This window comes from Spermophilus citellus, assembly GCF_964194105.1.
Source record: "Spermophilus citellus genome assembly, chromosome: 1".
Lineage (NCBI taxonomy): Eukaryota > Metazoa > Chordata > Mammalia > Rodentia > Sciuridae > Spermophilus > Spermophilus citellus.
Window position 1 is genome coordinate 206,388,542 of NC_138182.1, and position 24,371 is coordinate 206,412,912.

Genomic DNA, 24,371 nt, shown 5'->3' on the forward strand with positions numbered 1-24,371 from the left:
TTATCAAATAAACCCCACAGAGTAATAAAACTTAATTAAGACGAAAGAAGCAACATGAATACTTCAATAATCATTAAAGAAATGGACAATTGCCAAAAAATGGATGGATCTGGAGACTAAGTTAAATAAGCCAATCCCAAAAAACCAAAAGTGAAATGTTTGCTCTGATATGTGAAAGCCAACCCACAATGGTGGGGGAAGAGAATAGATGTTCAGTGGATTAGGAAAAGGAAAATGAAGGGAAAGGAGGAGGACAGGAAAAGGAATGACAGTGGAATGAATCTGACATAATTTTCCTATGTACATACATGAATCTCACCATTATGTGTATCCTCAAGACTGGGATCCTTAGAATAAGATATATTCATTCCATGCTTGTATCATTATATCAAAATGGATTCTAAAAGAACCAATAAAAAAAAGAAATGGACTCTATACTAAAAATTTCCCAAGAAAAGAAATCTCCTGGACCAATGAAGAATTCTACCAAACATATATTTAAAGATTAATCCCCTTTTTGCACAATCTCTTTCACAAATTTGAAGAGGAGAAAACACTTCTCTATCCATTTTAACGGGATACTATTAGCACTGATATGAAAATTAGTAAAACACCTATTAAAAAAGGAAAAGTAGAAACCAGTATCTATCATGAACTTGGGAATAAATATATTCCATTCCTTTTTTCCAATTGCTTGAAGAGGAACTTAGGTGATATCTTTTTATTTTCTGACATAAGCATTTAGCACTATGAATTTCCCTCTCAGTACACTTTCACATCCTTCCACATATTCTGATATGATAGATGTAAGGACCTTACTGGAACCTCTGCTATTGAAGGTCTGTGATGGAAACTCAACTCTCATGATTTTGACACCAGAGAAAATGGATGGTTTGACAATTAGCTCTGCCTCCCATCACCTTATTTGCTCTCTTGATGTTGGGTGGGGGTTAAGGCTAACTTCCCTTTGGGCCCATTAAGATGAAGGGCAGGAAGAAGAGTGTTGAACACTTTATATTCTCACACACTCTCTTTCTGTCTTAATGATGCCCAATAGGGTTGGATGTTCAACTCTCTATTGGCCATACTCATACCAGTTTGGATTAGAAAAAAGAGTGTCCATAAGCGTTATTCAGGTCACCTTGTTGTGTTTTGTTACAGCCATAATGCTGTGGGAGTGCAGCTCCCCAGTAGTTGTCCCTGTCACTGTGGAAAGGAAACAATGGAGTGCTTACTAGCCCCAACTTGTATACCTCCTCAAGTCTCAGTGATGACAGGGTAGAGGCTGATCTCACTGGATCTCACATCATACAGGGGGATGCATAAAGCTGAGTGGTGAGTAACTTTACCTTTTAGCTTGTTAATGAGTTTCATTGCTGATGGGTGGCTGTGGATGCTCAGATTTCTGCTGGACCCCACTAAACTACTCTGCTGGATGGGGAATGAAAGACCTGTTGCCATCTGTGTTCCAATAAAACCACTGGGGGGAGGATTAGAGTGACACTACCTGCTTTCATGGAATAAGGGAAGTGGAAGGTTAGCTCACTGCAACCATGGAGGGAGTGTGCATGGGCATGTATGCACACATGAACACTTTCAGGTTAATTTTTAGCTAGAGTAGCACATGTGTTGCCAGAGTTACTCTTTTCCCAGTCTTTTGCTATTGAGGACAGACTTTTCTTGGAACTTTTTCTGTCTTTGTTGGCAGTTCCAGGCTGTGGGCTTCTTCAGTGTCAGGACATTTGAGAAACAAAAGGAAACCCAGAGGACTTATTTCTTTGTCAATCTTGAATTCTCAAGGTCATAGCCTCTCTGCTTTTCAGCATCTTGTTATGCTCGTTTTTGTGTTATTTCTAAGGAATTTTAGCTATAAGAATGCGTGCTTGGGGGATTACTCTATTCCATCTGGGTGGGATCAATTGATTTAAGACACAACTTGTCAGCTCGTTTTTGTATGGAGCAGTTCATAATCTACATGCAATATTCTCAGTGGACAAGGTGACATAAGTATTCAGAGCAAATTGGATCATTTTGAGCTTCAATCTTCTCACTTATTTCTGATTTTCATTGGCTTTAAATAGTCAAATTTGGGCTGTTGGTTACAATTCTCTCTAAGGTTACATTCATGCCTTTTGGTTCTTCAATATTAAGTAGCTTTTGGCACACATTTTTTTGCAATGCCTACGGCTTTCCTTTTAGGTGACACCAGTATATTTATTTTAAATCCTTTTTATCAATATGTGGTCAACTATAGATTTATAGAACCTGACTATGCTAATTGCTCCCTTTGTTGATGCATCTTAGGTTAATAAGTTTGAATGTTAAAATGGGGTTATAAAGCTAAAATATATTAATGTGGTTCTCATTGTTTATTTAAAACTCTTGCCAACTACTTACCATTCTACTGTATACTGAGGAGTGGGGTAGATGGGTAAAATCGTGGTTTGGTTGTTCCATCCCTTGTTCTTTAAGCCAAGTTTTTTTTTTTTTTCACTTCATCTGAGGAAAGGATATCTGATTAGTTGTATAAAAAGCATATATATTCTTTCTTCTAGATCAGTGACTCTCACTTTGCACAGTAAAATCAATTGAGGACAATTAGGAAACACCCATGCATGGCTGTGCTTCCAGAGATTCTGCTGTGACAATGAAGACTGGGCATGGGTGTAATAATAGCTTTTCACCTGATTCTAAGAGCATCACGAAATCCCTTGAGTGTTATAGGTATTATAGCATCTGTAATTGTTTTGATAAAATGGAGATATATTAGATTAAAGATTAGGATTTTAGTAGGTATAATTGTGCCTGCTATTAATAAATTTGACTGGATTAGCTATGTTCTTGAAAAGCATTTTATTTTAACTAAAGAGTAAATAATTTCAAATTCATTAAAACAAATAAAATTTTAGTGCTTAACACATACCTGAGGGTAATTATAATTTGTTTGCAAGATAACTCTTTATTGTAAATAAACAGTTTCTTTCCTTTTGTTTTCATTCCTTCCTTTTCTTTCCTGGAATGTTTATTTAGAAATTCCCACACTATTTAGATATTCTCTAGGAAGCATCACTGAATGTGATATATTCTCTTTCCAAGAGTACATTAAGAGTCACAATAAGTGAAATGTGACATAAAGATTCATGTAGATGAGCCCAGTACTCACTGCATCTAGTTAGAGGCAAGCACTTTGGAAATGACAACAGGTCACAATTTAGAATCAAGCAAACAGGATGTCTACAAGTTGCAAGCCTTCCTCTTAATAACTATTTAATCATACACAAATCCTTTTGCTTCACAAGGGTTTAATTTCTTAATTTAGTAAATTGATGTAGTAACCCTTCAGAGGTGCTGTTCATATTAACTAATTAAGATGGCATATTTCCTGGACCAGGTAAATAGATATATAGTGGAACTATCACGATATCTGTTTATATAGTGGCACTATCATTATATTTTTTCTGAGTATTGACATCTGTAATGCTTATTTACCAGTATTAAAAAATTGTCCATCTTAATCAAATTATCAGTAGACGGACAAGAATGTGCCATATCCATGGCAATGTAGTGTTTATCAGCATACTGACAAGCGATATTGTATATTAGCTCACTATGCCCACTAGTTTATAATATAATTAAAGAAGTAGCAAACAACTAGAGGTGGATGTGCTATATGTAATCAACAAAGTGAATTCCATAGAAGATACATTATATTTTTATCGCTCTGCAACAGATTGTCACACATTAAGTGACTTAAAATAACATCAATTTATTATCTTTTAGTTCTGGAAATCAGACGTCCACAATATGTTTTATTGTGCTAAAAATCAAGATGCCCACAGGGTTGTGTTCCTTTCTGGAAGCTTTAGAGGAGAATCCATCTCCCTTCCTTTTCTGGTGGCCACTGACCTATTTTGGTTCCTGGACTCTTTCCTCCCTCTTCAAAGTCAGCAACATCAGAAAGAGTCCTCCAAATGCTTCCATCTCCCTGTTTCTCCTCCCCCTCCCTCTGGAATCTTCCCCGTGGCAAAATACCATCATTACTTGGACTGCATATTAGGCTGTATTCCAATGTTATAAGTGAGTAGTTTTATCTTTGAAAAGAGAACAAACAAATATTTTAAAAATCTTCCAAAATACTAAATGGTAGTTAAGTCAAATTAATTCACTTTAGCTTTTGTTAACACTGTTAGCAGCATGAAATATATGTTTGCTATTGATTCGGTGTTTTAACTATTATTGAATAAACCTCAGTTTTTCCCTACAATTTTCTTTGTGCATTGTAGTTGTACATAATGCTGGGATTTGTTGTTGCATACACGTATATGCACACAATAAATATTGCAATATAATTTGGCCAATATCACTTCCCAGTACTTAATCTCTTACCCCCTCTTCTACCCCTTAGTCCCCTTCCTCTACTGATCTCCTTTGATTTTCATAAGATCGCCTTAGACCTCTCTTTTCTTTTTTCCTCTCTAGCTTCCACATATGAGAGAAAACACATCCCTTGACCTTCTGAGTTTAACTTATTTCATCTAATATAATGTAAACCCCAGTTTTCATTTGAATGAAGTGTTAAACCATTACATGATAAAAATTATCACATAAATTTAGGGAAAAAAAGAGCCGTTAAGTCACTAAAACCTTAAAGATGTTTGACTTAGGTCATTTTTAGTTTCCTCTTTTACTTCTTTTTTGGTAGTCCTACCAAAGAGCTTTTCAGGTCTGAAATATAAGTACTTTTTTCATAGAATGTAGAAATACCACTAAGAAATGTCCTACTGGAAAAATCTCTTTTTTACTCATTTACTAGATATCCTTGAGAATGAACTATTTTAATATTGATGATGAATGAGTTTTTATTTAAAGTATGTAGTTATGTAGTATTTGCTATTTTATCACCTATACAAAGTAAAAATAGTGTCCATTTCCTACATATGACCTGATACTCCATAGTTTCACTGAAACCAGTAAATCTCCTTCCACAAATTTTAAAGTATACTCATATAAGAAGGAATTATGGAACAAAAAATGCCTTTTTTAAAAAAAATATTTTTTTAGTTATACATGGATACAATATCTTTATTTTGTTTATTTTTATGTGGTGCTGAGGATTGAACCCATGCCTCACACGTGCGAGACAAGCGTTCTGCCACTGAGCCACAACCCCAGCCCCCAAATGCCTTTTTTGATGAGATATTAAAGTGTTTCTTGATGGAAAATTTTGCTGAAATTTTATTTTCTCTCACCTAAAATAAGGATGAAGTTGAATAATGTTTTGAATTAATGAAAAAATGATGTAAACAAACAGCATGGCATAAGATTTATGTGTGTACAATGATAGACTGAGATGCTGGTGAAGAGCATGTAATTATTATAGAGGATAAAGAGATTAGAGATAAATAAGAATTCTTCCTCTGTTTTAATGAGTCCCCTTCCCCATCCAATCCACATTTCCTTAATTGTTATGATTTGAATCTGAAGTATTCCTCAAAAGTTCATGTGTTGAAGGCTTGGTCCCAAATGCAGCAATGTTCAGAGGTGGAAATTTGGGGCAGTGATTGGATCATGAGGGCTCTGACCTTATCAGTGGGTTAATCCATCAACAGCTGAATAGACTACTGGGAAATAGAAGAAATTGTAGGCAGGTGGAGCAAAGTTGGAGGAAGTAGGTCTCTGTGGGTGTGTGACCTTACGGATTATATTTTGTCCCTGGACTTTGTGTGATCTCTCTCTCCCTCTCTCTTTCTCGCTCTCCCTTTCTTTTTCTGCTTGCCAGCTGCCAAATGCAGAACATCTTTATTCTGCCATGTTCTTCTGATTTGATGTTCTACCATACTTCAAATCCAAAGCAATAGCTCTGGTCAACCATGGACCAAAGCATCTGAAATCGTGAGTCAAAACACATGCCTCCTCTTCTAAGTTATGCCTGTCAGGTGTTTTGTTCACAGTGACGAGGAGCTAACATAGTCTGCATTCCTAAAATTTTATATAAGTTTAATAACTGGCCTCATGTAATTCATCAGTGGTTTGGGGACAACAGGTCACAGACCTGTGAAAAAATTGTTATAATATCTCCAAAGAAATGAGCTGCTAAAAAATAAAAGATTAAGCCAAATATATTTCAAACTGAGAAAGCAGGTGGAGGCATCGCATGTTTAACAGGCATTTTCACTCAGCCACTGAACATTTCAGAACCATCTCTTCACATTCAACAATAGCCTCAGTGCTCTTACCCAGGCCCATTCTGAGCGGTTTATCCTTTAGGAAGTGCTGACTGCAAGGCTCTGACTTTTGGAGTTCTGTTTGGATGCAATTAGTTCTGGTTGATGTGCTGTGAGATGCCATGCAATGAGCCGGCTGCACACAGCAGTGTTCTTTCCAGCTGATTGGTCTCCACCAACCTTTGTCACAACCCTGAATGCTCAATTTTGACCAAGAAGAGGCCCAGTGCATTGAATGCTGTTGGATTTCAGCTTTGTAGCACTGCTGTCTTCAGCCCTGGAAAAGAAAATATATAGCCAATCCAGTTAATATCTGGAAATCTGTCACAATGATTCTTTTCTACAGCTATAGCCTGGCTGGGGACAACAATCAGGAAAATGTTACTGGTTTAATCAAAGTAAAAATACCTTGTATTCATCTTAGAGTTACAAAGGGTTTTACAGATACACATTATAACTCCAAAGTGAAAGCTTAATTGTATATGATTCCAGTCTAAGTTTACTTTAAGTTGTGCCCTTTATCTTCCCTAATGTTTTCTCAGTTTCTGCCCTTAACTCTATTTTATTGTTTAGCTGAAGAAAAGCTTGGTTCAAGTTCTAGTTTGGGGCAATTATTCATGCTATCACTGTTAAGAAATGTGGCTCACTGTGTTAACTATAAGTGACATAACTTACTACAGTGTGTCTAGTTCAAATTATAAATGTTATATAATTTGCTTTGTGGTTATTATAAAACTTTATAACCATATTTTATCATGGACCTTTTAAAAATAGATGCATGTATATAATAGAGGCCTAAACCATGATAATATAAACATTATCAACATATTTATTGAGTGTCTATGTATAGAAATCCATGTTATATAGAATAGGGATATGGAGTCAGTGTCAGTAAGAACCCCTCCTTCTCCTGGAAATACACACCACTATAGTGACTTGTCATCCAAGATCCCTTACACTCAGGAAGTCTTTTTAAATTTTAAGGGAGCTAATGATTAAAGATAGAAAAACTATAAAAATTATATATTTGCCCATTATTTAGTTTTACAGACAAGTTAAAATATCAGGAAAAACAAGCATATTTGTATTGATATTAGGTGAGAGGAACCATTCTGAGTGTTTTACATCCATGAAAACTTTTCATTCCCCTAGAGACATTATGTGTGAAAGCCATTTTTTAACACTTATTCAGTTGATTTGTTCTTGACTATATTTATGATTAGCAGACTCTCCCACTGGCTTTTATTTATATGGAAAAATAATAAGAACTGAACACTTGCTTAATATGAATACTTTTTCTGTATAGACCTCCCCCCCAAAAAAAAATTTTTTTTGAGGATCATGAAGCAGAGAGTAATAAGAGGTTTTAGGTGCAGTATGAAAAAGTTTGTATATAGTTGGTTAATATAAAGGTGACCAAGTTTATTTATTTAGGAGGGTTATTTTATTATTTGACTATTGATATTCATTTTAGCTGAAAACACAACAAATATCAGGAGGGAAAAATGAGATCATGATTCTATTCGCTACAGAGAGAAAGACAGTTTCTGTCCTGGGCACAGAGGATGGAGACTACAACATTATTCTAAGGACCAGTCTGAAAATGGTCTAAAATTGCAATTAGTTGTTACTGTAACTGGGAGGTAACAGAAGAGTTGAGTCTAATCTTCTCTTTTTCTAATGCTGGCCTTTGAATTCTTCCCGAAAAGCCATTTAATTCAAGCTCAGCTGCCCTATCCTATCTCAAAACTGACTTTCATGAACAAAGTCACCAGTTCTGACTTTAACACAGTAAAGTTCTAGGTCTGAATTACAACAAGGGCTGACTGCATTTAAGGCAGCAATTTTCTTTGAACCATTTCCTGTGGTAATTTAACATTTACCTCCTTGACCCTACTCTTTTGCAGTGTCAGGGAGACATAATTTTATTAGCTGTTCCTTAGCTTATATCCCATAAAATCCCTGCTTACTTTACTTGCCTTCTGTAGTCCCACTTCAATTTTGAACAGTGCTCTTTATATATATATATTTTTTTTTCCACATGAAATTTCATTATTGCCTTCCAGAATGAGAAAATTACCTTAGCTGATATATATGTTAAGATTTTTTACACTGCCAAGCATTATCCAGATAATATCAGTGATAACCATTTCTTAAACTGTATTTTGGAACAACCTTCAGTTTGAAATATGGATCATTATCTTGTGCAGACAAAAATTACAAAAACAGTCTTTGTTTAATCTTTTCAATTATATTCAAAACTGAGACAATTCTTCTTACACAAAAGAAATGTATTTTCCTTGTAAAGTTCCAGAATGTATTCAAAAGAGGAGACAAAACAACACACACACACACACACTCATTTATGAAAACTTTTTATTTAAATAGAAACATGGAAGTAGGAATAGAGAAAGTAAGAGAGGAAGGATTGGAGGAAGGAAGGAAGGAAGATTATTTATCTCAAAAGAATGGTTCTATTTGTCCTTCAGATTTTGCTGGAGGATTGGTTCCAAGACCAACTCCTGCAAATACCCAAATCTTTGGTTGCTTAAGTTCCTTATATAGAGTGGCATAGTATTTACCTATAATCTATACCTATCTTGGTGTATACTTTAAATCACCTCTAGATTATGTATGCTACTTAAAACAATGTAAATGCTATGTAAATAGTTATTATATTGTTTAGGGAATAATTATAAGGAAAATACATGTTTAATACAGATGGAGTTTTTGTTTGTTTTTGTTTTTGTTTTGTTGTTTTAATGGATCCACAGTGGGTTGAATCAGCAGATGCCGAATCTGCAGATGCTAAGGGTTGACAGTATGTATTCTGGCTAGTCAACTACTAGACGCATATTTCAGTAATAGAATGCTCTCAACATATGAGATATATATATATTACAAAACTGTTGTGAGACAGAACATTTTCCAAAGGTAGTTATTTAATTTGTTAATGGATGTTTGCATATTTAATAGTTTGTATTTTACTTCTTCTGGCCTAAGAGATCATGAAGAGAAGTATTAGTCTTTCTTGCTTCATCTGAATTCACTGTGGGCTTATTGCAGATATTCATGCCATAAGGGAAAATATGAAACAACAACCCTCCTCACCACACACATCATCAAAACATAATAATAAATAATTCAAATTATTTGAATGAATTTGACTTGTGTCATGTCAGAGCCGATTCTACTAAAATTAATAAATCTTGATTTCTAATGAACTCTTTTTATTTATCCTTTAATATATTTAGGTAGTTGTGAAGCATCTGGGAAAATGAAAGCAACTAACTTGAAAGATTCATAATGTCAATTTCTTTGACAGTACAGATTGTTCCTTATGGCAGGCGGCCAGGAACAGATGATGAAGGCACTTTTAAATGCATATGTTCACCCACACATATGTGATTAACCATATTTGTATGTGATATGTGTACTGGCACACACTTGTAATGTTTGTTGGTGACAATTGAGTACTTAATGCTTTAAATTTTGTTAATACTCTGTGTTAATATCCTAATAATCTATCAAGATTATTAGGGAAATAATATGAATTTAAACCACTTATTAGGATAATAAATATATTTTTAAATGTTATTGATAGTCTATCATCTTGTTAAGCAGACAATCATGCAAGCAGAATCTTGTTATAACACTATTAAACTAGAAGGTAGTTCATCTTGGCAAACACTTTCTACTCCAGCTATAGAATATACTAAACCAATATTTTTCCCACAAAATTCTTCCTGGTGCTTATGGTAAAAAGATTTCAGAAACCCTAGTTCTAAGGCCAAGAGTGTAGGTCCCTGGGAGAGGCTTGCTTGTTCATCATGCTCAAGGCTCTGGGTGCAGTGTCTAGCACTGAAAAAAAAAAAAAAATCCTAGTCCTCATAGCTGTGCTCTGGCCCAATCCCCAATATAGTACACATTTGGTTGCTTCTCCCTGATAATGTTAACCTTTTGGATATCGGATGGTCTATAAATTGTTAGGGTCCAGTTACTGGTAATTGGATGAGGAGTTTTCTAATGTGAAAATACTTGGAAAAATGTTTGGTTATAAAACACAAGATTGATTTCTATCAACCCCAACTGCAAGAAATCAAGATTCCAAAGTAAAAGTCAGACTGCAGCAAAAATTAATCACTTCATTGTATATATGACCAAGCAAAATAAAACTTATAAATAAAGTGTGTACCATATGAATAGTTTTATTTCCTACACATTTCTAAAGGAAGCACCAGAGATAAGTAGAAAAGAATGAGATAGTAAGATAGATAATTTTCCTGGTTTGTGCTCACATGATCCTTTAGAGATTTCATAGTTTTTAATAGATATATAGTCCCAATTAAAATGTTTTAGATTAAAGTAAACAAACTCTGTGAGCATACAAGTAAAAGATGGTTAAAAACATGTTATACAAATATAAATTTGGAAATATGCAAGTTTGAAATATAAATGTTTAACAACACAATTTCAAAAAAAGAAATTGGAAAAGGAGAAAAACAACTTCAACAACACGGCTTTTAAATCCTGTAGTTGGCTTTAAATTGCAAATATGAAAGCCTCATGGCTTCCTTGGGTTGGATCCAGAAGACTACATGACCAAGGAGGGAAGTCTGAACTCTGATTGGTTACTAGTTTCATGGCAAGCAGGGCTCATCTCCTCTCCATTGACCATTATACGACGCTGTTTCTGTGTTGTCTTTAAAACCAACAATATTTTAAAGGGATTAGTTTTACAAACTATGTAAAATAAATTGATGTTATAAATTTTTAAAAGAGTAGTTTTGTATCTCTCCTTTACATTTGAGCTGATAGTATTTTCTCTTGAATATTTCAACTACTTTATTTCCTAGAAAATGTTTAGGAATAGACAAGAAGAGATGAATGAATTCTTCTGCTTTTGTAAGGAGTCTTTTCATGCTGTTATTGGCCAGGCTATATGGACAATGACCCAACAGACTCCCTTTTACCCCTGAGACTCCATGTCAGGTAAAAAATGCTTCTCCCACGAGAAAACTCTGCCTCTGCCATCCTGACCTTGCTTAGCACACCCTGCTTAGGAACGCAAATGTTTCTGTTCTTATACAATGTAAAATTGCTCTCTTTTGGTTCCTTTTTTCTTGGACAATGTACCTGTCAGAGTGATTGTCTAGACATTAGTAACCATTCTTTAACTTGTATTCAACTAGGGTCATTTTGACCCACTTCCTCTTCTGCTTATTATTTTAGATCTCATGGTGTTTGTTTATGATCTTGAATCATAGCAACAGCCACTTATGAATAATGTACTAACATGTTTTACTTACAATATAAAAGGTATACTCAAACCCCTGGAGAGGGGTTGAAGGGTGTAGACTTGCAGCTTGCCCCTTGGTCTGCCAGCTGGTGAATCTGGACCCCCAGTGGTAAATAAAGATGGTTCCATCTTCTGCTTTGAGATCAACTAGGTGATTTATTGCAATCTTGCCATAACAATGCTAAGCAACCATTCTTACAATATTTTTCTCTCATTTGACACTTTAGTTACTTGAATTAACTTAGCTGTCTGAATTTTAAAACTAGGCAACCTAGAGGATGAGATGCTCCACATTAAGGTGAAGATTAGTTAAAAGAAGTAAGAACCATTTTACCATCTGTTTCTCCTCTGTGTCTATGAATATATGGTTAAGGAGTGATGTCAACTAGGATAATGACAGTAGAATTTATGTAGATACAGAGAATCCGCATGCCCCATGTGGTTAAACTCCAAAGACAGGAAGATCCAGTACAGAGGTTAAGTGCATGCTTCTAAAAGTCTGGCATCTGAATTTGATTCTAAGTCTGTACCTTTCTGTTTGTTCAAGTTTTTTACTTTCCTGATACTTATCTAGAAAAATGGAAAAACACATCTTTTAGTGAATATGCAGTGAAATAATGTGTATAAAAAAATCTTAGTAGAGCACCTACTACAAAGTAGGTATGTTTACTATTATTGATCTGAAAAGATCTTATTTTGTAAGAAGAAGAAGGTAGACACTCATCCAGTATCAAAACTCATCCGGTATCAAATGAAAAGAAGGCCTGGGCCATTTAATTATGTCTTCCCTGCTCACAGGAGGAGCTAAGAAGTAACTTTCTTATGCATATTTGTCACTCACCCTGTCTAAATTGCTGTCTATATTTTCTTCCTGTTTTGAGTCTCCTAGTACCTTCTGTTGAATCATCCACTTCCATCTTGTCATTTTTATTACAGAAATCTGAAGCTGGAAAATATTCTTAAAAATCACCATTATCTTATTGTTCCTTTAAAACTTAAACAAAACAAAAATCCTGTAGTATCCAGTAAAAGAAACTTTCTCCACTAATACTTCAGAGGACTTCACTAGAAGAAAGTGCTTGCTCTTCTCATGCAGCAAGTCCATTTTGTATCTTTAGCTATTGCCATTTACTATAAATGTCACGGTGGGAAAGATTGGCAGCAAACTTGCGTGAAATAATTAGCCAGATTTGCAGAGAGAGTGGAACAAATAAATACCACAGTGAGTGGGACTATGATCCTAGGGACAAGTGTTAAGTGAATTGTTGGTTCTCCAGAATTGTGAGGACATTCCATTCTGCTCAAGTAGTCCTGAAAGTCCACAGAAAAAGAAAAGTAGAAAGCAAATTGTTGCATTTTAGGAGCTAAAAACAGGGAATACTAATTTCAACATACTTTTTATGTTTTGGTGATACTTTAATATTATTAAACAAAAGTATTACATACTTAATATTACAAAAGCATACCGAAAAAGAAACTCGAAAATATTCATTGTAAGAAAAAAAAGTGGCATTTAATTAGAACCATGCTTAAAGAACTTTTGGGATAAATAAAAGTTGTTTGGAAAGATTTATATACAAAATATTCCCTAGTTTTTCACAAACTTTGGGAAACAAATTACTTTTTAAATTAAAAGCAATTTTTATATCTACCTTTTCTTGTGTAAATTCTTGAAAATTTGTACTTTATGTATTTTGGTTAAGGTATTTTTTTTTCTTTCTTTCTCATGAAATGTTAAGATTTGCAAAGAGATGTGGTGGGACTACAAAGTTCTACCATTTTATACTGTGTTCTATGTTCTTTCTTTCTTCCTTTTTTTATTCAGCTCTGAAATTTAATTTAAAGTCTAAGAAAGTGTTTCCTGGGCAGCAGGGGCTGGGTGAATAAAAAAGCCCTCCAGTTGTTAACTAGTCAAAGGCTATTCATTTTAAAATTCATGTCCTGAGCTTAAAAGAGTATGTAGATTAAATGCCAAGGTGGCAGTTCTAATGGTGACATGGAATCTCCAGCCTGAGATTTCCATCTGTACCTTTGATGTTGGAGACAGCAACAAGGGAAAGAATGCTGCAAAGATTGCCCCCAACCTTGGATTAGAAATGGCCAACATCTGATAGAACTTTTCAGAGAACTGAACAATGAGGCATCCATCTCTCCCCAAATTCATGCATTTCAAATCCTTAAAGCACTCTGAAATAGCTTTATGATCACTTAAGTATCTAATTTTCCCTTGTCATTATTAATCTATGGTTGTAAGTTGAAAATATATATTTTTAATACCCCCCAAATAGGCTTGTATCAGAGAGAAGGCTGTGCAGGTATTCTCTATTTCCATGTGTTCCATTTCTGGTCTCTTCTCTCATCTGCACAACTAGATTTAACTAACATGGAAAGATTCATTGAATATTTTAGGACTTCAAGGAAATAAATCAAACTGATAAAATATGATAGTATATTTAATATGAGCCAAAAATCCAGTTTCTCTCCTGTAAACAAGAGAATAGCAAATAAGCATGTTCTGTAAGATCCACAAAATAAATGGTTAAAGTATCTGAAAAGATAGAAGACATTTTTGAAAACAAATGCAATAGAAGTTTCAATGGTGTTGGATTTTGAAAATTTTAATAGTGTTTATGATTCTAGAAATTCAAGTGCCTTTAAATAATCATATTAAAGTGTAATGTACACAAATAATGAATTAATTTAACACCGCATTGACAATATAGCATAAACTATTATAAGGACTGAACATGCTTTACCTTGATTATATACTAGGTGCTCAATTAGTACCCTTGAAATAAATGAATCTCTGCAACCTTTTCCTTCTAATAAATCACAAAATGACATTGCAAATTTGTTTTAAAATTATTTAATTCTAAATTTGACAGTGCTTAATGTTAAAAGAAATTAGAGTGAGATTAATAAGCAAAGAAAAATAAGATTCTATTTTGAAAATCTGAGCAAGTAGCTATAGAGGATTGATCACAAATGTTTTCCCAAATAAAAAAAGTCTCTATGAATTTAATAAAAATTCTATATTTGTATAGTACTTGATATGTTCCAGGTCCTATTCTAAGTTTTATACAAATATTAACTTTTAATACTCATAACAATACTATATGGTATCTAGTATTATTCCCATTTAAGGATAAAGGGATTGGGAAAAAAAGTTATTGGTTAAATAACTTGCTCAATTTCATTATAGTAAGTAACTTGCAAAGATGGGATATAAACTCAGGCAGTCTGACTTTAGAGTTTGTGTTCTTAGGTACTTTTTTGTATTGCTTCAGGAAAAAAAATCTCGAGAATAATAGCAGATTTTTTTTCTGTATAGATCTGTATGAATTTCTTGGGTTGCTGAAACAATTACCACAAATCAGTGGCTTAAAATAGCAAATGTATTCTTTTGCAATTACGGAGGCTAGAAGTTCAAACTCAAGGTTTGGTGGGGCCATGATTCACTGAAGTCTCTGCAAAAAAGTCTTCTCTGCCTCTCTCCTGCCTATGCGGTGCTGACAGGCCTTGGTACTCTCTGATTCATAGCTGCATTATTCCGGTCTGTGACTTCATCTGCACATGGCCATCTTCCCTCTGTGCATATCTTCCTGTGCCAACTCCTTATATGGTAAGGATGATAGTCACTGGATTTAAGATCTACCCAGTTCCAGTATGACCTCATGTCAAATTGATTTCATCTGCAAAGACCCTATTTTCACTCTAGTCCCATTCACTAACTGGCACTGGGAATTAGGACATAGATATAGATTTCTTTCTTTCTTTTTTTTCCTTCTATTTTTCTCATTTTTCTCCTTGGTATTATGAATTGAAACCACAGACACTTTAGCTGTGAGCTATATCCCCAGCCCCCTTTATTTTTCATTTTGAGTTAGGGTCTTGCTAAGTTGCAGAGGCTGACCTTGAGTTTGTCATCCTCCTGCTGCTGCCTTTGGAGTTACTGGGATTACAGGTGTGCACCACCTGCCTGGCTGACACATAGTTGTTTAGGGCTTATTCTTCTGTTAACCTGGGGGGCAAATGTTTATATGAAAATGTAGGTATAACGATTGTAGATTGAATTTAAACCCTTAATCATTTTTTACTTCAAAAATATTTTTACAAAGTAATGAAGAAATTTATACATCTTCTGAATTTCTCACTTATTTATTTATTTATTTGTTTGTTTATTTATTTATTTATTTTTGATGCTGTGACAGCAGACAAGAGGCCAGCTCTGGAGAAGGTCTGAGCCAGGCCATGATTTGATTCATCTCCAAGACCTGGCAAAAAGGCTTCCCCACAGGTGTGGCAAAGGTCACTGGAAGATGACATTGCTGCCGCAGTCTGGCTGGGCACAAAATCACGAGCCACTCACAGCCTTGTAGACTCAAACAGCAACTCTTTATTCCCGAAGTCTCACCCGCACTCTACACGCACGTTCTGGGAAAATCCACACCTCCACTGGGTTCTGTATCCCAAAATACTCTCTGAATCCCGAGAGAACTCAAGGGGAACTCAAGGAGCGGGCGCGCCTGAGGCAGCAGGATATGTCCTATTCCCAGCAGGATACACCTTAAACCTGGAACCACCCTAAACCCAAGGAGCGCCCTAAACCCTGATCCGCCCTAAACCGGGATCTGCCCTGGTCCTTGAGCAAGGTCACCTTTCATGCAATGTCACTGCAAATGACCTGGGTCATGCCATGTGTCATTCCTACTTGGCAATGGCTCTCAGCACATTGCCACCTTGACCAGGTTCCAGAACATTCTACTCACAGTTTCCTGTCAGCCAGGTTTATACCCTGATCTTTCCCTTTAGATCACTGTGAAATCAACAACCCTCACTGCATTCAGCATCTCCATAGCTTATATTTTACAATCTCAACTGAAAGCTGCTGCAGTGTGAACTTGAAGGGAAAAGGCTTTTTCCCCAATAATAATCTTTAAGAGAAGCAAGGATACTTCTGGCACCTGATAGACATCAAATTGAAGTTTGTAGAGAAACAAAGAAAGATAGAATTTCATGTAGTACTCTGCCTTTCTGGAAATAAATTCTACTTAATAATAAAAATTAGCTTTGCAAGCCAGGTGCAGTGGCACACATCTATAATCGCAGCAGCTGGGAAGGCTGTGGCAGGAGGATCACAGGTTCAAAGCCAACTTCAGCAAAAGCCAGGCACTAAGCAATTCTGTGAGACCCTGTCTCTAAATAAAATATAAAATAAGGGGGATGTGGCCCAATGGCCAAGTGCCCCTGAGTTCAATCCCAGTGCAAAAAAAAAAAAAAATTAGCCTTGCAATTAGCAGAATGGGGTAGCCCACCCAGCCAGAGTGGGAGAGAGGCACTGTCTCATCGTGGTGGGAATAAGTGGCAGCATGCCCTGACAGGGCTTGGAAGGGCTCCCTGGCAGCCTGATTCATAAACATCGTATGAGACATTTCTGGGACTACATAATTCAGTAAAGACAATTCACAGGATACATTTCTTCTTATGCCTCTGCCTCAGAATAATTGTCAGACAAAAACTGGCATTTTTGCTTACCTAGGAGACTGAAGACAACATCAACAATGTGAAAGAGAGATTTAACAAATGGATATTGAGTTTCTCAATCTTACAAAAGTTTTTGCTGTGATGAAGAAATGTGAGGAATTTCACAATTATTGCATATTTTGTTAACATTTAGGTCAATATGACAGACTATATTTTCCAAAGTCATGGAGGTAGAGTTGGTGCCATGGCAAGAAAGACACTTTTCAAAGTCTCAGGAAAATGCAATATGAGGTGTTCAATTGTTGAAGATACTCATCCCTTCTTTCTGTGTCTTGATTCATCTTTACTTTTTAATACTCATAGTTTTCAATTACAATTTCATGGCTCCTACACTTGGAAATTTGATATATAGAACTGTCTGATGTCAAAAACCATTTGCTCTTCAGGTCTGCGGATGCTGCTTATTTAAAAATGAATCAGTACCTACAAAGTTATAATGGAAGTTCCCCCCAAAAAGTTTGACCAGTGGTCCATTGGAGGCTTTCACATGTGTTCCCAGTCTGCCTGTCCACACAGAATGGAGAAGCACTCTTTAAAGAGAGTGCAAAATGAGATGGAAAGAGGTTGTGGGGTGGGTAGGGAACAGGGTCAGGATCCAGATGCCCATGTTCAAATGCAGGCCCTTAGCCAACCAACTATAGAATTTATCTGACTTTTCCATGCCTCACATGCAAGGTCCTTAAATGAGGACAGCAATGATACCTATAGTACACAGTTTGTTGTTGTTGTTTTAAGAATTAAACAAGTAATATAGATAATTGTTTAGAAAATGTTTTCACAAAGGAAACACATTAAAAATATTAGATATTATATTTTACAATACTTACCTACTGAAGAATTCACTAGACACTAGAAAGAAAGACAAATTCGGAGATTTAGAAAGTTAAGACAAAAAGAGAGGGACCCAATATCTACAGAAGAGTGGATTAAATAGCATCTGAATCTAGTTGTGGAAGAGTGGGAATATGAAGGGGCTCAGTTGGGTTCCAAAGGAATGGTAACTATGTTTTCATTCTAAGCTACAAACAGAAGTGACTCTTACTGCCCAAGGAGGTTACAAAGAGATATCTCATTCTCTCTCTGTTCATGCACACAATAAAATCTGAATGTGGGCCCTATCAATTTTCTTCAAAAATGCCAAGGGGTTAGGGCTTCGTGGTAATATTCTTGTTTCCAACACTGAAGCCTCACTTCTCTTACTTTTTTTAAAAAATTGTTCTTTTTAGTCATGCATGACAGTAGAGTATATTTTTGACATATGTATACACACATGAAGTATGTCTTACCCTAATTAGGATCTCAGTCTTGTGGATATATATGATGTGGAGATTCACCATATGTTTTCATATATGTACATAGGAAAGTCATGTTAGATTCATTCCACTGTATTTTCTATCCTATCCCCCTCCCTTCTCTTCATTCCTCTTTCTCTAATTGATTGAACTTCTATTCTTCCTCCCCGTTTGATGTGTGTTAGCATTCATGTATCAGAGAGAACATTTCACTTAGCATGATAGTCTCCAGATCCATCCACTTACTAGTAAATTTCATAAAGTCTTTCTCCTTTATGGTTGAGTAATATTCCATTTGTGTGTGCATGTGTGTATATCTCACATTTTTTTATCCACTTATCTGTTGAAGGGCACCTATGTTGATTCCATAGCTTTGCTATTGTGAACTGAGCTGCTATAAACATTGATGTGGCTGCATCACTGTAGTACTTTGATTTTTAACTCCCATGGATATATGCTGAAGAGTGGGATAATCAAGTCAAATGGTTTTTCCATTTTTAAGTTTTCTGAGGAATCTCCATATGGCTTTCCAGAGTGGTTGCACCAGTTTGCATATCAGCATTGTATAAGTGAAGCTTTTTCTCCACATCCTTGCCAACGTTTATCATTACTTGTATTCTTGATGGTTGCCATTGTGACAGGAATGAGATGAAATCTCAGTGTAGTTTTAATTTGCATTTCTCTAATTGCTAGAGATGTTGAACATTTTTTCACATATTTGTTGACCATTCACATATCTTCTTCTGTGAAGGATCTGTTCACTTCCTTTGCCCATTTATTATTGGGTTATTTATTTATTTTTGATATTAAGTTTTTTGAGTTCTTCATATATCCTGGAGATTAATGTTCTATCTGAGGTGTAGCTGGCAAAGATTTTCACCCATTCTGTAGGCTCTCTCTTCATGTTTTTGTTTCCTTCATTGTGAAGAAGCATTTTACTTTGCTACCATTTCCTTTATGAACTCTTGATTTTACTTCTTGCACCTTAAAATTCTTGTTGGGGAAGTCTGTTCCTAAGCCCACATAATGGAGTGAGGGGCTTACATTTTCTTCTCCTAGGTTCAGCGTTTCTGGCCTAATACCTAGGTCTTTGATTCACTTTGAGTTTTGTGTAGGGTGAAATTCATTTGGAAAAATAAGAGACCCAGAATAGCCAAAGCCATCCTTAGCAAGCAGGAGGCATCGAAATACCAGGCTTTATATTATACCACAGAGCTGTAATGACAAAAACATCATGATGTTGGTACTAAAATAGACATGGAGACCAATGGAACAGAAGAGAAGGCACAAAAACAAACCCGGAGGTAGAGAAATGTATGCCCAACTCTCACTGGAAAAGAAACAGATAAAGGCTGATTGGTGTTCCCTGGGAAGTCGAACATAGAAGGTTACATAAGTGATGTTTTTTTTATTTCCAGTACCTGGTCAAAAAGGATCAATTCCCCTTAGGTTATGTAGATATTGAGTAGTGTAGCTAAGCTTAAACCAGAATGGAATGGTCCCAAGTGCAGTAAGCTGCATAGAGCATTTGTAGAAAGACGGCAACAGAAAAGGAGGAACCTGGGAGACACTAGAACTCTCAAGAGAGGGTACTGATATTTAGGCATTAGATTTCTAGAGGACTACCAGTTTTGGTTTAAAATAGCACTAGTCAAATTAAACATTTCTATCCTTTTAGCTCCTATTCTGCTCATCAACTTCCTTCCACCTTGACAAATATGGGAGAGTTTTTAAGGAACTTTTTGGTAATCTTTCAGTTTTTAATAAAAATTAAATTTAGTATCTCTAGCATATCATATTTTTATTATCTTTGTGTGTTTACTATATGCATTTATATTTTATATATATATATATATATATATATATATATATATATATATGTATTTCTGTATAGTTCCAAAATGTTGTATTTATAAGGTTATCCATTGCATCATTGTCAATATCTATCCATAATATAGTACACTATGCAGCTATAAAAAGTGAGAAAGTTGCCGAAGTAGGTTCGAAAGACTTCAAAAGATTGATACCATGGATATACTGCTGCATCAGGCAGAATAATATTGCCCTCCACCCTGTACCTGGGTATCCACCTCCTATTCCTCAGAACTGCCTGGTTTCTGTAACAAAAATGGATTTTGCAGATATGTTTAAATTAAATATCATGATATGGGGAGATTATGCTGGATTAGCCAGGTGGGCTCTAAATACACTTTCAAGTTGTCTTTCTAAAAAGAAATTTGTGACAAAAAAGAACACACAATGAAGATGGAAACAGGTATTGGAATGATTTAGCCAAGATTTACCAAAATAGCCTCAGTCATTTGGAAAAAGCAAGAAATAGATTTTTCACTAAAATTAAAATATAAAAAATATATATTTTCCTCCCAGAAAGAACCAGTCTGAAAAACACAATTTTGACTTTGTGAGACTGATTTTCAACTTCTGACCTCTAGAAGTATAAAGTAGGAAGTTTAAAATGTGTTAAACCACTAAATTGTGATAATTTGTTACAACAATGGAAAATTAATAACCACTTTTAAAAGAAAATAAAGTAAATAAGCTTCATAAACATGAAAATAAGTAAATAACCTTTTTGAAAGAGCAGAGGAGGACAGAAGAATATATAGTTTGGTTGAGAATGTCTAGAATGGATAATCAATTTTTGATCATGGAGTGAGTCGATGTGTGTGTGTGTGTGTGTGTGTGTATTCATGTGTTTATGAGTTTGTGTGTTTATGAGTTCAGGTTCAAGTTCTGTTTGAAAATCCAGGAGCAAATCAGAGCAACAAAGTCTGAGGAAGTTCATGTGGAATATGGGTTTCCATAGTGTAGCTGCATGAATATAGCAAAAGATAGGACTGGTATAATGGAAGAAAAGAGAATGTGAAATTAGAGGATACAATACTCACTGACACTTGCCATGAAGCCCTGGTTAAATTATGGGAACTCTAAGTCTCATTTTGTCCTCCAGAAACGCAGTGCAACACATTGCATCCTGGATCCATCACTCGGATGAGCTTTGAAGGCACACGGTCCTGGATTTAGTGTCCCCACCACTTATTAGTTACATAACATGACATAAATCTTCCTAACTCATAGTTGTATAATCTCTCTTTAAAGAGTTGGGGGTAACTACAACTCTATAAAACCCTGTTATGAAGCTAAAATAAGATATTATAACACACATAGCATATAGTTAGCACTTAAAATTATAGCACATTGTACCACATCTCCATATTGCATTACTATAGGAATTAAATGAATACCAAATGTGAGGACCTAACACAATGTCTGACATCTAACAGATTTAGGGGAAAACCATTCATTCATTCAGGATGTAAGAAACTTAAAGACCTGCACTAAATTTTTATATTATAGGTACTAGAACATGCAAAAAGATTAAATCTTAAATACCAAATATCCCTGTTTTACAGAGTAATACAATGTCTGCGTTTACTAAACCAAAGGAAATAGTACATGTTGCCTAATGAACATAAATTCAAGGGGGCAATGGGATATATTAGAAATTGGGACTATCTCATGTTTTAAGACTTCTCAAATCAACTTACTACTTAAATCTTAAAGTAATGTATTTAAACATAAGTATAGTACTATGATTTTTTTCTTCTTAAACTATCTCCAGAATTCATCCATTACCTCTAGCAAATGAACTGTAAACTGCAAATGAATGGTATAAACACTCTCCATTACTTTGTTCTTCCTATCACTCTCTAATCTTGTCTCGTCATTCCATGCTCCACACTTTTTGACCTGGTGATAGTTTCCTACTTGCATTTGCCTTCATGTAGGACTCTTCCTTTCACTCATGCTTTTGGTTAAGTTGTCTTCTGTGTCTTTATTTCCCCTTTCAGGATTCCTCCTTCCTGCTCCCATCTCTGTGCTTTTCTTCTTGGTCATTTTTTACTTATCATTTGAAACTGAGCCCAGATGTCCCATTCTTTAAGATGCTTCAACCACCAGCTCTCACTCCTTCCTCAAGCTATCACTTATTTGAGTGTAAGAAACATCAAGATGACTGTGATTATTTACCTTCAATCCCCCAGTCTCTGAACAAAAATGGGACAGAAATTAAAGAAATCACTGTTGAATTAGTATATAAATGAAAAATCCAGAGGCATTGTGCAATTTACCAAAAGACCCATAGCTAAATATTTCCCATGGAAATAAGTCTCTCAGTATTATTTTGTCTTTAAAAGCTGCCACTGATGAAAAAAAAAGATGATAAAGTAAAGACATAATGATAATAAACAACATAGATATAATGATGAGATAAAAATGGCATACCCCAAAATGTTTACTTGCCATATAAGTAATTTGAAATATAAAGAAAGCATTTCATACAGAAGTGAAGGATTCTTAGTGTAAATTATAAAAGAAAACTCATCCTGTCTCATTCTTTGTTACATTCTGTTGTAATATAATAGGCATATAATCACCAAGGGATCCTTTTCTTAATAGAAAAGAAAAGCCATAATCTGTGAACAAAGATAAGTAATTTGTATTTTATTTCTACCTCTTTTTAATGGTCTTATTTATCATAGAAAACATGTAGAAACCCCAAGCTGAACAGGGCAGGAAAATAAATTAAATGAACACAGGCATATTCATATGCCAAATGGAAAGAAAACAGCTCTTGCCTGGTACAGAATGAGATTAGCAGGAAACATTACAGGCAACGTTCTCTGAAAGGGGTGCTGAAGCCAGCAAGAAAGCCAATGGATATCTCTGACCATTTTTCAGTTTACTGAGGAAACCCTGCCAGGTTGAAGCATTCACTTGGTCAGTCACCCTTTCCCTCTCTAGGTACATATGCAAACGAGGCAGAGGGCAAACAAATAGTTGAATGATGTAGTGATTCAAAGTATCAGAAACATATTTGAGATTCACAATTATTACACTCAAAATGGGCTCCTATGAAATCCTATGCTGCATCACCAGGAAAAGCATATTGTGGAAGAAGAATCACAAGATTCGGGCTTACAGGATGTCTTCCACCTCTACTGAGAGCACAAGTGTAGCTTCACAGAGTGAAGGAAACCTCTCCTGTCTTCCTCATGTCATCAGGACGAAGCAGTGGGAGGGTCTCAAGGGAGGACAATAGCCTTTTTCTGAATTTCATAACTGTTTCATGATCAAAGAATTAGAGAAAAAACATGCCAGAAGATGTTTTGGTGATGCAGCTCCTGAAAGACATTTGTTTGCTTGTTTAAAGTTTTCTTCAGCCCAGATTTTATTTGTTTTATGTTTGAATTATATCAGACCCTGAATAAGATTAAAGATGGTGTAAGCCCACTCCTTGGGTAATCCCAACATATGACTAAAGTGTGACGAGAAGAGACTAGAATTCCTCAGATGATTTTTTTTTCTGCTCTCATTTCTGTCAAAAATATTTTAAATGAAAACCACCCAGAAAATGAAGTTTGAGATGGATGAAGAAATTCATAAGTCAACTAATTCTTCTCAGGCTGTCTCCTGAAGTTGGTGAATTAGTCCCACATGATAATAATGATGCCAAGGTATAAATAATAGCAAGATCACTTATTATTATAATTAGATTCAATTACTACTATGATTATGATTTGGAATGAAGAAAAAGGGTAGAAATATCCAAAACTGAAGCTGTCACTAGGATTTAAGCTGGAAGTAAGAGGGCATTGAGAGGAAAAGACAACAGGCTGGTGTCTCCAGATGTCTTATTTAGTTAGCTCAGAAGTTACATGCTATGTGGCCTCAAAGGAAAAAATTAGTGTCTAGGTGTTCAAGCTTTAAGCAAGGGAGAAATTCGGAATAAACCAGAGCTTTTCAAAATTGAGATGGGTTGAGCTGCAAGATTGTGTGCTGTATGCAATGATGATTTTCTATTTCAGATTTGATTATTGCCTGCTAATAATGTGAGAAGGACATGGTATATTATACACTTGTTGGATTAAATTATTCATTATCTCCTACCTGGGAAGTGAAGTAAAGTTTTAATGTTGATAACATGAGCTA